Here is a 12,711-nt window from a genome sequence, read left to right as displayed (position 1 = left end):
AGCTATAATTGAACAGGGCGGGGTGGGGGTGAATGTGCCTGAGCAAATGAAGGAATTGGGCCCAGTGGCTGAGAAACAGCTTGCTCTTTGCTCTTCCTGGCTTATTGGCAAGATGCTGGCTCTTGATCAGAGTGTAGGGAGTGTGTGGTATTATTTGCAACAGAAAATAGGAGCAACAGAAAAGGCATCCAGAAAATGTTTTGTTTTTCACCATGTCTAAACAGTACTTCTGCAGCAAAGATATGGGAGTGCCCCTCACCATAAAAGAGAAATTAAATACTGTCATTTTTCTCTTACTGATGAAAAAATATTTTACCACCCTTCATTAAAATTTGGTTGGACAACCAAGGGCACAAGAAAAGGAATTCAGGGGACAGATCCAGGTCATCACTTGCCCATCCCTTGGATAGAGATCATTCATTCATTCATTCATTCATTCATTCAATTTCTATACCGCCCTTCCAAAAATGGTTCAGGGCAGTTTACACAGAGAAATAATAAACAAATAAGTTGGATCCCTGTCCCCAAAGGGCTCACAATCTAAAGAAAAGTTACTGATGGTTCATACCAAACACATAGAATGTTCTCTCCTCCATCTCTCCCTCTTGATTTTAGGCTTTCATTAAATCACCCCTAAGGGATGCACACATTAAGTTCTTCCCTCCTATCATTTATTTTCGTTGTTAGAGTTGCAGCAGTTACCACAGGAATTTTCTCCAGTTATGAACAGGGAGAAAGATGATCCAGACAATCTTGCCTCCCCCACCCCCACCAATTTTTTTTGTTGTTGTTTAAAGGCAATGAGCCAGTCTAGTTGTCATGAAACAGCTCATTTTCAATGCTGCGGTTGTATAAAGAGGCAACAAAGCTGGCAGCAGCAACTACCTCCAGAGAATTCCCTCTTTATAGTAAAGAGGCAGCTTTGAATTTTTTTTTTTTAAAAAAACCCACCATGTCTGGAAATGTATTTCTGGTCAATACAGGCCCATGTGGGGTTTTTTTGTTATGCTAGTGAAGACAGTATGAGTGAAGATTTGCAAGGCTTGGCCTTAACATTACGCCAGGGCTATAAAGTTTTCAATATTTCTATAATGATGTTTGAAATGTAGCATTACACTTGGGAAACATTATCCCCACTCCCATTCCACTCTAACATTACTTACTGAAGTAACATCTTCTGGGTTTCACCATTCATGTTGGAGGAAACCTGCTTCAGTCAGCTGCTCAGATGATCTCATCACGCAGGGACTATTAACGTTCTCTCAGAGGTTGAAATCTGAAATGTAAATAGCTTGCTGCTCTGAAGGGAAAAGGGGGGAGAGAGAGATGAGGAAAATAGGCAGCAATCCTAATGACATGTTTGCTACTATACTTATGCCCCTGAGGGCAACTGAAATCAATAGAAGAGTGGTGCTTTTGCAATTATATGGGAAAAGTCCAAAAATACTGTTATGAATAGGTTGCAGCAAAAATACTGTTTTGAATAGGTTGCAGCAAAAATACTGTTATGATTGGTTGATTTAAGAACATAAGCTGGATCAGGCCAAAGGCCTATTTAGCCCAGCATCCTGTTTCACACAGTGGCCCACTATATACCTCTGAGAAGCCCACAGGCAAGAGGTGAGGGCATGTGCTCTCTCTTGCCATTGCTCTCCTGCAAATGGTATTTAGAGGCATCTTGCCTCTGAGGTTGGAGGTGGCCTATAGCCACCATTGATAGACCTATCATCCATGAATTTGTCTAAGTTCTTTTTAAAGCCATCCAAACTAGTGGTCATCACCATGTCCCATAGCAGAGAATTCCATTGGTTAAATGTGTGCTGTGTGAAAAAGTATTTCTTTTTGTTAGTCCTAGTTTTCCTGGACTTGAGTTTCATGGGATGACCCCTGTTCTAGGAAAAAACATTTATCTGCCATTCTCTCTACTCCATGCATAATGTTATAGACCTCAATCATGTCTCCCCTTAGTTGCCTCTTTTCCAAACTAAAAAACCCCAGATGCTGTAGCCTTGACTCATAAGGAAGGTGCTCCAGGCCCCTGATAATCTTGGTTGCCTTTTTCTGCACCTTTCCCATTTCTACAATGTCCTTCTTGATATATGGTGACCAGAACAGTATGCATTACTCCAAGTTTGGCCACACCATAGATTTCTATAAGGGCATTATAATATTAGCATTTTTATTTTCAAACCCCTTCCTAATGTTCCCTAGCATGGAATTTGCCCTTTTTACAGCTGCATGCACTGAACTGACATTTTCCATGAGCTGTCCACCACGACCCCAAGATCTCTCTCCTGGTCAGTTACTGACAGCTCAGACCCCGCATCAGTGTATATGTGAAGTTGGGTTGTTGCTTTTTGCCCCAATATGCAATATCAGTGTAATCAGTGTTCCCTGTAACAGGGACTACAATTCTTAACTACAAATCTCATAATCCCTGGCTAAAGGTCATTGCAGTTTGGGATATTAGGGGCTATAGTTAATAACATCTGGCAATTGCTGTTTGAACACTGGTTGTAACATTGAAATTAAGGCTTCTGGAAGCTATAGACCAGTGATTCTCAAACTTGGGTCCTCAGGTGTTATTGGACTTCAACTCCCATAATCCCCAACCAAAGGCCACTGAGGCTGGGGATTATGGGAGTTGAAGTCCAATAACACCTGAGGACCCAAGTTTGAGAATCCCTGCTATAGACAATGTTCTGTGTCTGGGTGCAGGGCAGCCCTTTCATGAGGCAAGGTGAGGCAATTGCCTCAGGCAGCAGATTATTGAGATGCCTGCAAGGTGTTAAAATGTTCCCCAACACTGCCACCCAAGCAGCTCTTTGGGACTGATCTGGCCCTTGCAAGGGGTCAAGGTGTGAAGGAGGAAGCACAAGGAGAGAACATGAGGCTGCTGGTAATCCTTCCTTCTCACTGCACTACTTTCAAAGTTTGTAATGGTTAGTTTTGAAAGGACAGCAGGGTAATGGGGCAAGGCAACATTTGGCACCTTGCTTCAGGTGCTGCAATACCTTGCATGACTACTGCCGGGATGAACTGGTTAATAAAGCACATTGGAAACACACCTTCTTCATCCATTGATTTTAGCTATTAGCTGCAGGTAGCAAAGGACCTCTCTCTCCGTCTCCCAATTCTCCCTCACACACATTCACACACACACATACACATACTAGGGATGTGCCCAAAAGTGCTTCGGTGCTGGCGGGGGTGGTTCTTTAATAGCAGGGGAGGGTGTACTCACCCTTCCAGCTGCATTTCCCCTGCCAGCGCTCCATTATTTTCAATCCCCTTGGGGCGGAAGCGTTCCTCCCTGCTGCCCCATTGCCCTCATCAGCCAGAAGTGGCCAGAAGTACCAATCGCACATGCACCCGTCTGCCATGCATGTGCGCACATGCACTGGGTGCATGCACGATCGGTATTTCCGGCCACTTCCGGCCGATGAGGGCAGTGGGGTGTCAGGGAGGAATGCTGCTGCCCGAGGGGATTGGAAATAACAGAGCGCCAGTGGGAGAAATGCGGCCGGAGGGGTGAGTGCACTCTCCCCTGCCCTTAAAGAACCACTCACGCTGGCGCCGAAATGCTGAAACGGCCTCCAGAGCCGAAACGTTTCGGAGGCCTTTATAATGGCCTCCGAAACATTTTGGGCTCAAGTCTAATGCACACACAGATGACAAATATCTTTTTGACTATGAAAAGTGACTGTGTGGGATTTAGTTTTATAGTTTAGATACAGTGACTTAAAAATAATGTCCCATAACAACAACAACAAATATTTATATACCGCTTTTCAACAAAAGTTTCCAAAGATGGATCAAAGTAAGATGGCTCCCTGTCCCCAAAGGGCTCACAATCTAAAAAGAAACATTAGATAGACACCAGCAACAGTCACTGGATAGGGCCAGTTACTCTCCCCCTGCTAAATAAAGAGAATCACCATGTTGAAAGGGTGCCTCTTTGCCCAGTTAGCAGGGGGTAAAATTCTTATGGCATGACAATTATTATTAACTAGGAACATATACAGAATTATACTACCATGCATTTTGGATTGCCAATAAGGTGTAATTGATAACCATATAGATATTTTAAATTCATATTTTAAATTATTCTTAAACATGCCTCACTGGCTGCATTCATATATAGCATGAAACCGAAGTTGAAGGAGCCTCTGGTTGTAATTTGTGTGAATGCGTGCAACTGCAACTGCAGCTCAGACCAAAGATCTACCCATGGTTTCCCTCCCCAGACTCCAATTTGTACCTTCAGTTTGTAGTGAGTTTTACTACCTTTAACTCTGGTTTTGCAGTCCAAATGTGGCACTGCAGTCCCAATCTGTGGCAACCGGAGTTGAGGGAGGAAGTCTATCCCTCACTCCAGCTGCAATTGGCAGCCAGGGCTGTCCTTCCATCAAGAAGGAAGCCCAAGCAGCCAATTCCCCCTCTTCACTGCAGTCTCCATGACTGCAGTTCATTTCCTGTCCATTACATGTGAATATGGACAGGAGAGTGGGGGCAGAGGGATCAGAATTGCATGTCCATTGGACCCGTGTTTCTGCATTTTGTGTGAATGTGACCATTGTGTCACACCACAATGAAAAAACAAACAACCAAACCAGGAAGCATCCACTAAGCACCACAAAGAAAACCAAGAATCTTCAAATGAAAGTAAATAGGTGGGTTGTCTGACCTCTTGGCCACAGAGCTTTAATCTATTCACCTTCTTCAATGTGTGCAAAGCTCCAACAGATAAACAGTTACCATTTCCTTTCACTACAGACCAGAAAAGTAGAATTGGGCATTTAGAGCAATCTTAGATCAAGAGCGATCCTAGATCAATAGTAGAACCAGAGCAATAGTAGTTTGATAATTAAAGCAAAAAAGTAAGACTCTTGGCCTGGTTTGTAATAGATCCTGGTTTTGCATGACTTTCCTAGCCTCAAGCATCACACTCTCTTGCCTCTTCACACATAAGAGGTGGAATAATTCTACTTCCAGTCCTGGCTTAGAACTTCCAATCTTGGCTGCATCCAAACCATGCAATCCAGTCAGAGTTTCAAAATAAACCAGGATATGAAGCTAGGATCCCAGACTCAGATCCTGATTGTATCCCTCCTAGTTTATTCTATCATAGTTTATTTGTATCCTAGTTTATTCTAAAACTCCAGCTAAAATAAGTAAGGATTGCTTGATTCAGACGCATACAGAGATAGATCTTGGCTTCTTCTAAGCCAGGATGTGTATTTCCAAGGACAAGGGACATCACACAAAACCAGGATTCAGTCCTGGCTCCACTTTTCATCTAAACTGAGCCTTTTAAAAAAAAATCACTCTATTTACAACCATACTGAGCTTTCAACTTCCCGCTGCATTATATGGACCCTTTTAAATAGCTTTCACATTAACCATGTCCAATATGTGGAACATTTCCATGAATACACCAAGATTCTGGCAAGATTCTAATTGTTCATGAATTGATGTCAGTTGTCCACTCACTTGGCTGGAAAAAGGCTATGTTGAGGGCATTTAAGCAATGAGAAATCCACTTTATGGCCAATGACAGCAAACACGAAATAACTCAACACAACATTCTTCTCTGTATTCCCTGTGCTAGCAGATTACGCTGGTTACTTTGTGATACCACTGCAAAGATGAAGGTCTAGCCCCAAAACGTATGTTTATTTTGTCTTTTAACGCATATCTAATTTGTTAGTGCAGATTGGTCTTTATTCACATGGGGAAACTATTTTAGTGCTGTTGCCAAGAGACTTTTGAAATGAGCAACCTGATCAAAATAATAACTTGCTGCAATGAGCTAGCTCAATGGTTCAGAGTGCAATTTAAATTATTTTTAACTAACAATAGGCCTGCTCATGTTCCTGAAATTTGCAGAGAGACTTCTCTTTGTATACTCTGCTACTTAACAGAGAAGAGATGACATCTGAGGAAATCCAGATTAGGTGAAACCAAAATGCCTCCTGAAAACTGCCCCACTGATCTTATATTGATTTTTGAAAGAGCTAGAAAAAGTATTATCCTTATGGATGCATAACCAGAGTGCCTGTTTGGTGTTTTGGTGTTTCACAGTCATTCACAGAGTGCCTGTGAGTGGGAGGTACAGGCAGACCCAAAGTAACCTGCAGATACTTCCGTTTTCAAAACATCTGAAGAAAAAAACCGAAGGGGGCCAAAGCCTCCCCAAAATGCCCTCATGTAAACTAATGGGATGTGATGTTTGTGGGCTTAGAGTGCAGATTAGAGTGCAGGTTGTAGAGCTAATGGAACTTTGTGGCAAAGAGTGAGGAAGGAGGACTTGAACAAATAGAGTGGGAAATTTTTAAGCTTGAAGAACAGTCCTTCAAGACAGCCACAAACTCCCTTTCTGCTTCTTAGGGGAAATGATGATGACGACGACGACGATGATGATACAGTAATAATAATAATAATAATAATACCCCCAGTGAGGCACTACATTGGCATGGTTGTGGGCTTGCGTGCTCTGAGGAAGGTAAGAGCTATGCCAGAGGTCCAACCATACTGGACAGGTCTCACCAGAGGAGCCAGACTAAGAGTGCCTCTCCCATCAACAATATGGTGAGACGTAACTTTAATAAATCTATTCCGGATCAGTCGTCGCCTGGGTCAACAAGGACCGCGCCAGGTGCTGGAGTCCCTGGACATCTGGTGGCAAGTGGGCAACACGACTCAGGATCTTCAGTTGAGCAACCAGGGCTGGAGACTGCAAGGTTACTGGAAGAAACGTCGCTTAACCAGAAAAAAATATACAAAAAATGCCAACAAGGAAATAATGATCTGCTATTACAAGTCTAGTCCAACTAGAAGAGGTTATTTAAAAAGAATGTACCAAATTTGGAAAGAGAAGCATCCAGATACAGAAATAACAGAACAAAGGCTAGCAGACCAGAGAAGATTCATCATAAGAAATAAAGTATTCAAAGGAGTTGAGCTGGAAGAACTGCAAAGATCAACACAGGCACAAGATATGGAAGAAGATTTACCACCAACTGAAGCAGTTGCTCAGGCGCAGGTGGAGGAGGTGTTGGAAATAGAGGATACCACTGTTGCTGAACTGTTTCAAAATCAAAACCAGGCAACCTCCCCTTTGCCTTCACCTCAAAAACCCGAATGCCGTTTAACAGAAAAGCAACAAGAACTAAAGCAAAAAATAACTGAGCACATGAACCAAACAACCACCAGGGTTCGACATCCAGCTCTAAAAACAGTTGCCAAAAAACAACTTGCTCAGGTTTTAAAAGATGTCAATGCTACACTTGCAGAAATAACAACCAATAATTTGCAAGAAACAAACCAACTAATGTACAGTGCAGCAACAATAACAACACAAGAGCTCGGATATAAGATCAGTGGACCTGTAAAAAAAGAATGCAGTACATCACCTAAATGGAAGATTAGATTAGAAAATAAAATCTCCAGGCTCAGATCAGTTGATAGTAAATTGAAAGATATGAAAGACAAGAAGCTGAAGAATGAAAACACCAAACAGTATCTGATCCAAAAATACCACCTAGATTCAAGGAAAATTAGATAAGTCCTAGAAATAATAAAGCAGCAAATAACAGCAGTCAAAGAAGATGAGCAGATACGAAGCCAGAATCACACAACACAGGCAGAATCTCCAAGTCCAGTCAAATCAGAGATGTTTCTACCAAAGCATAGAAGGAGAAATTGCAAGAAACATCGAAACACCAAATAAAGAAGAAACAGTGCAATTCTGGGGGAAATTATGGGACAATCCAATAGATGATAATAAAAAAGCAGGCTGGATGAAAGAGGTCAAAAAATGTAACCAACAAATGCAAGATCTAATAATAACATCAGAATTAATAAGTAAAAGAGCAAAGAAAATTAAAAATTGGACTGCGCCAGGCGACGATGAACTGCATGGCTTTTGGCTTAAACACCTAACAAGCCTTCATAAACAACTATCAAAACAGTTGAATCACATTTTGCAAGGAGGTGATACTGAACAATGGCTAACAACTGGGAAAACCCATCTCATCATGAAAGACCCAGCAAAAGGTGTCGTTCCAAGTAATTATAGACCGATAACCTGCCTGCCAACCATGTTCAAATTATTAACTGGAATAATAGCAGATGAAGTGATGCAACACTTATTAACTAACAAACAGCTTCCAGCTGAACAGAAAGGAAATTGCCCGAACACCAGAGGCACAAAAGACCAGCTGCTGATTGACATAATGATTTTAGAAAACTGCAAGAGAAGAAAAACCAATCTAAGTGTTGCATGGATTGACTACAAGAAAGCCTTCGATTCATTGCCTCACACATGGATACTAAGATGTTTAGAAACAACTGGTGTCAGCAAAAACATTCAGATATTTATTTAAAAAGCAATGAGCATGTGGAGTACAGAGTTAACAATCAATGGCAAGACACTTGGACAGGTTAGCATTAGAAGAGGAATTTTCCAAGGGGACTCACTATCCCCTCTGTTGTTTGTAATCGCCATGACTCCACTTTCACAAATACTAAACAAAACAGGCCTCAGATACCAAACATCTAAAACATCAAGTAAAAGCAACCATCTGCTGTACATGGACGATCTGAAGTTGTATGGAAAGTCCCAGTCAGAAATCGAATCACTGCTAAACACCGTCCGTATATTCAGTAGCGATATAGCAATGGAGTTTGGACTAGACAAGTGTGCTGCATTAATAATGAACAGAGGGAAAATAAGAAAAACAGAAGGAATAGAACTGCCCAATGGAAGCAAGATCAAGAACCTGGAAGAGAAAGAACATTACAAATACTTGGGCATTCTCCAGGCTGATAACATCACACACGCTGAAGTTAAAAGAAAAATGGGAAGTGAATACATCAGGAGAGTTAGAAAAATCCTCAAGTCCAAACTCAATGGCGGGAACACCATACAAGCCATAAACACCTGGGCTATACCTGTTATCAGATACACTACAGGAATAATAGACTAGACCCAGGCAGAACTAGAGACGCTAGATCGTAAGACCAGGAAAATAATAACCATCAATCATGCTCTGCACCCCTGCAGTGATGTTGATAGGCTATACCTCCCTTGCAGCTCAGGTGGAAGAGGAATGCTGCAAGTCCATCAAACAGTAGAGGAGGAGAAAATAGGCCTTGAAGAATATATCAAGGACAGTGAAGAAGGTGCACTTAAAATGGTATATAACGATAAACTATTCAACACCAATGAAACAAAGCAGGCCTACAAGAAAGAACAAGTCAAGAACCGAGCAGAAAAATTTTATGGTCCCACCAATTTTTGGCTACAGGTAGCTTGTATTTTTGCAGATGTTCCAGTGTATCATCCCTGCAAGGCATCCTTGTCATGCCTTTGTTTGTAGTCAGTCTTTGCGATCTTTATACAACAGCTGATTAGGTGGTCCACGGTTTCATCTGCTTCTTTACAAAGGCGGCACTTGCTGTTTGTTGTTGACTTTTCTACTTTTGCTCTTATTGCATTTGTTTTTAGTGCCTGTTCTTGTGCAGCCAGTATTAAACCCTCAGTTTCTTTCTTCAAATTGCCATTCTTAAGCCATTGCCAGGTCTTCGTGATATAGGAAAACAAAATTTTCTGTTCTGACCATAAAATTGAAAAATTTGAAGAAAATGAAGTTGTAAAAATATTATGGGACTTCCGACTACAAACAGACAAACATCTGCCACACAATACACCAGATATAACTGTAGTCAAGAAGAAAGAAAAACAAGTTAAAATAATTGACGTAGCAATACCAGGGGATAGCAGAATAGAAGAAAAAGAAATAGAAAAAATCACAAAATACAAACATCTACAAATTGTAATTGAAAGGCTGTAGCAGAAGAAGACCAAAATAATCCCAGTGGTAATTGGCGTCCTGGGTGCAGTTCCAAAAGACCTTGAATAGCACCTCAACACCATAGGGGCCACAGAAATCACCATCAGCCAATTACCAAAAGCAACTTTACTGGGAACAGCCTATATTCTGCGACGATATCTATAACAACAGCAATGACACTGACAATAAAATTCAGCCATCCCAGGTCCTTGGGAAGGACTCGATGTCTGGATAAAACAAACCAGTCAATAACACATGTCTGACTTTGTAAATAAATAATAATAATAATTAGCTGTTGTAAAAAGATTGCACAGACTGACTACAAACAAAGGCATGACATGGTAGTAGGGATCATACACTGGAACATCTGCAAAAAATACAAGCTACCTGTAGCCAAAGATTGGTGGGACCATAGAATTAAAAAAGTTGTAGAAAATGAAGATGTAAAAATATTATGGGACTTCCGACTACAAACAGACAAACATCTGCCTTACAATACACCAGATATAACTATAGTCAAGAAGAAAGAAAAACAAGTCAAAATAATCGACCTAGCGATACCAGGGGATAGCAGAATAGAAGAAAAAGAAATAGAAAAAAATCACCAAATACAAAGATCTACAAATTGAAATGGAAAGGCTGTGGCAGAAAAAGACCAAAATAATCCCAGTGGTAACTGGCACCCTAGGTGCAATTCCAAAACAACTTGAAGAGCACCTCAACACCATAGCAGCCATAGAAATCACCATCAGCCAATTACAAAAAGCAGCTTTACTGGGAACAGCCTATATTTTGCGACAATATCTATAATAACCAACAGTATTGATGATAAAATCCAGCCATCCCAGGTCCTTGGGAAGGACTCAATGTCTGGATAAAACAAACTGTTCCATAACACCTGTAACGATAATAATAGAATAATAATATTAAATAATGAACAACTTTATTTTTTAGCCACCCCATAACATATTGTTTTCTAGACCGCTCATAGCACATTAAAACTTCCAATAAAAACACATAAAACACATCAAATCACAACACACACAATACAATACAAAACCATTTTAAAAACATTAAAAATCAATTTAAACACCAAATTTTAAAAGCTTGAGTAAATAAAAGGTCTTCACCTGGTCTCTAAAAGAACGAAGTGATAGTGCCAGGCAAACCTCACTGGGGAGGCTGTTCCATAAATGGGGTATGACCACTGAAAAGGCCCTCTTCCTAGTAGCCACCTATCTCACCTCTTTGGCAGGGCCACTCAGACCAGGGCCTCTGAAGGAGATCTTAAGATCCAAGTCGTGACATATGGGACAAGGTGCTCATTATTATTTATTTATTCTTACATTACACCACCCTATCCAAAGGCTCTGGGCGATGCACAACAAGTAGAAAACAATAACAGCATTTAAAACAAACTACTTAAAAGAATATATAAATACAAATGTAAAAAGCTCAGAGCTATTTAAAAACCAATTAAAAATACTTTTAAAACCTTGGAAGGCCAGGGAAAACAAATAGGTTTTTAGGGCTCTCTTGAAGGCCAACTATGAGCCCAAACTACCCATATCTGCCAGGAGTGCATTCCATAGGCCAGGATCAGCTACAGAGAAGGCCCATTCAAGGTTTTATTATTTATTGATTTATTGAATTTTTATACTGCCCCTCCCAGTTTGGCCCAGGGCAGTTTATCACCTTTAAAGGTGATAACCAGCACTGTGTATTTTGCCTGGAAACATGTTGGCAGCCAATGCAACTGTTTGAGAACAGGCATAATATGGTTTCTCTGGGTTCCCCCAAAGACCAGTCTGGCTGCTGCATTTTGAACTAACTGAAGTTTCTGAACTGTATACAAAGGCAGCCCCATGTAGAGTGCATTGCAATAGTCAAGCTGGGAAGTTACCAGCTGATGCACCACTGTTTTGAGATTGTTGTCTTCAAGGAATGGATGCAGCTGTCAAATCAGCCGAAGTTGATGAAAAGCGCTCCTGGCCATAGCCTCCACCTGAGATACCAGGGTGAGGCCTGGATCCAAGAACACTCCCAAGCTGTGTACCTGTTCCTTCTGGGTGAGTGTAACCCCATCCAGCACAGGAAGATCTAATTCATCCCTCAGACTCTGAACCCCTACAATGAGCACCTCCATCTTGCTTGGAATCCATTTCAATTTGTTATCCCTTATCCAGTCCATTACTGCCCATAGGCATTTGGGTGTCATCAGCATACTGATAACACCCAGCACCAAATCTCCTGATGACCTCACCCAATGGTTTCATGTAGATGTTAAAAAGCATTGGTGACAGAATGGAGCCCTGAGGGACTCCATATAAAAGCTCCCGTTTCAAAGAGCAACTGTCACCAAGCCTCACCATCTGGAATCTGCCTGAGATATAGGAGAAGAACCACTGCAAAGCAGTGCCTCCTATTCCCAACTCCTCCAGGCAATCCAGAAGGATACCATGGTCAATGATATCGAACACCACTGAGAGATCCAAAAGAACCAGCAGTGTCACACTCCCTCTGTCGATTCCCTGGTGAAGGTAATCCATCAGGCCAACCAAGGCTGTCTCAGCTAGGGATGTGCAAAACGTTTCGGGAACAAAACGTTTTGTACTTGAAACGGGCCTTTTCGGCTGTTTTGTAGACAAAACAAAAAACCAATTTTCCAAATCCAAAAGTTTTGTACACAAAACAAAACGTCCTTGTTTCAGCTACAAAACTTTTTGCTGTTTTGGACCTCCATTTTGTGGAGATCTCTGAATCATTCTCCATTTTGTATTTGACATCTCTTTGAATTTCCCACCCTTCCAGCCTTCTGATCTGTGACCTAAAGCATGGGCTGATGATTCCCTCC

The sequence above is a fragment of the Hemicordylus capensis genome, chromosome 3 (assembly GCF_027244095.1).
Source record: "Hemicordylus capensis ecotype Gifberg chromosome 3, rHemCap1.1.pri, whole genome shotgun sequence".
NCBI classification, from domain to species: Eukaryota; Metazoa; Chordata; class Lepidosauria; order Squamata; family Cordylidae; genus Hemicordylus; species Hemicordylus capensis.
Note: the sequence above shows the minus strand (reverse complement) of the source record.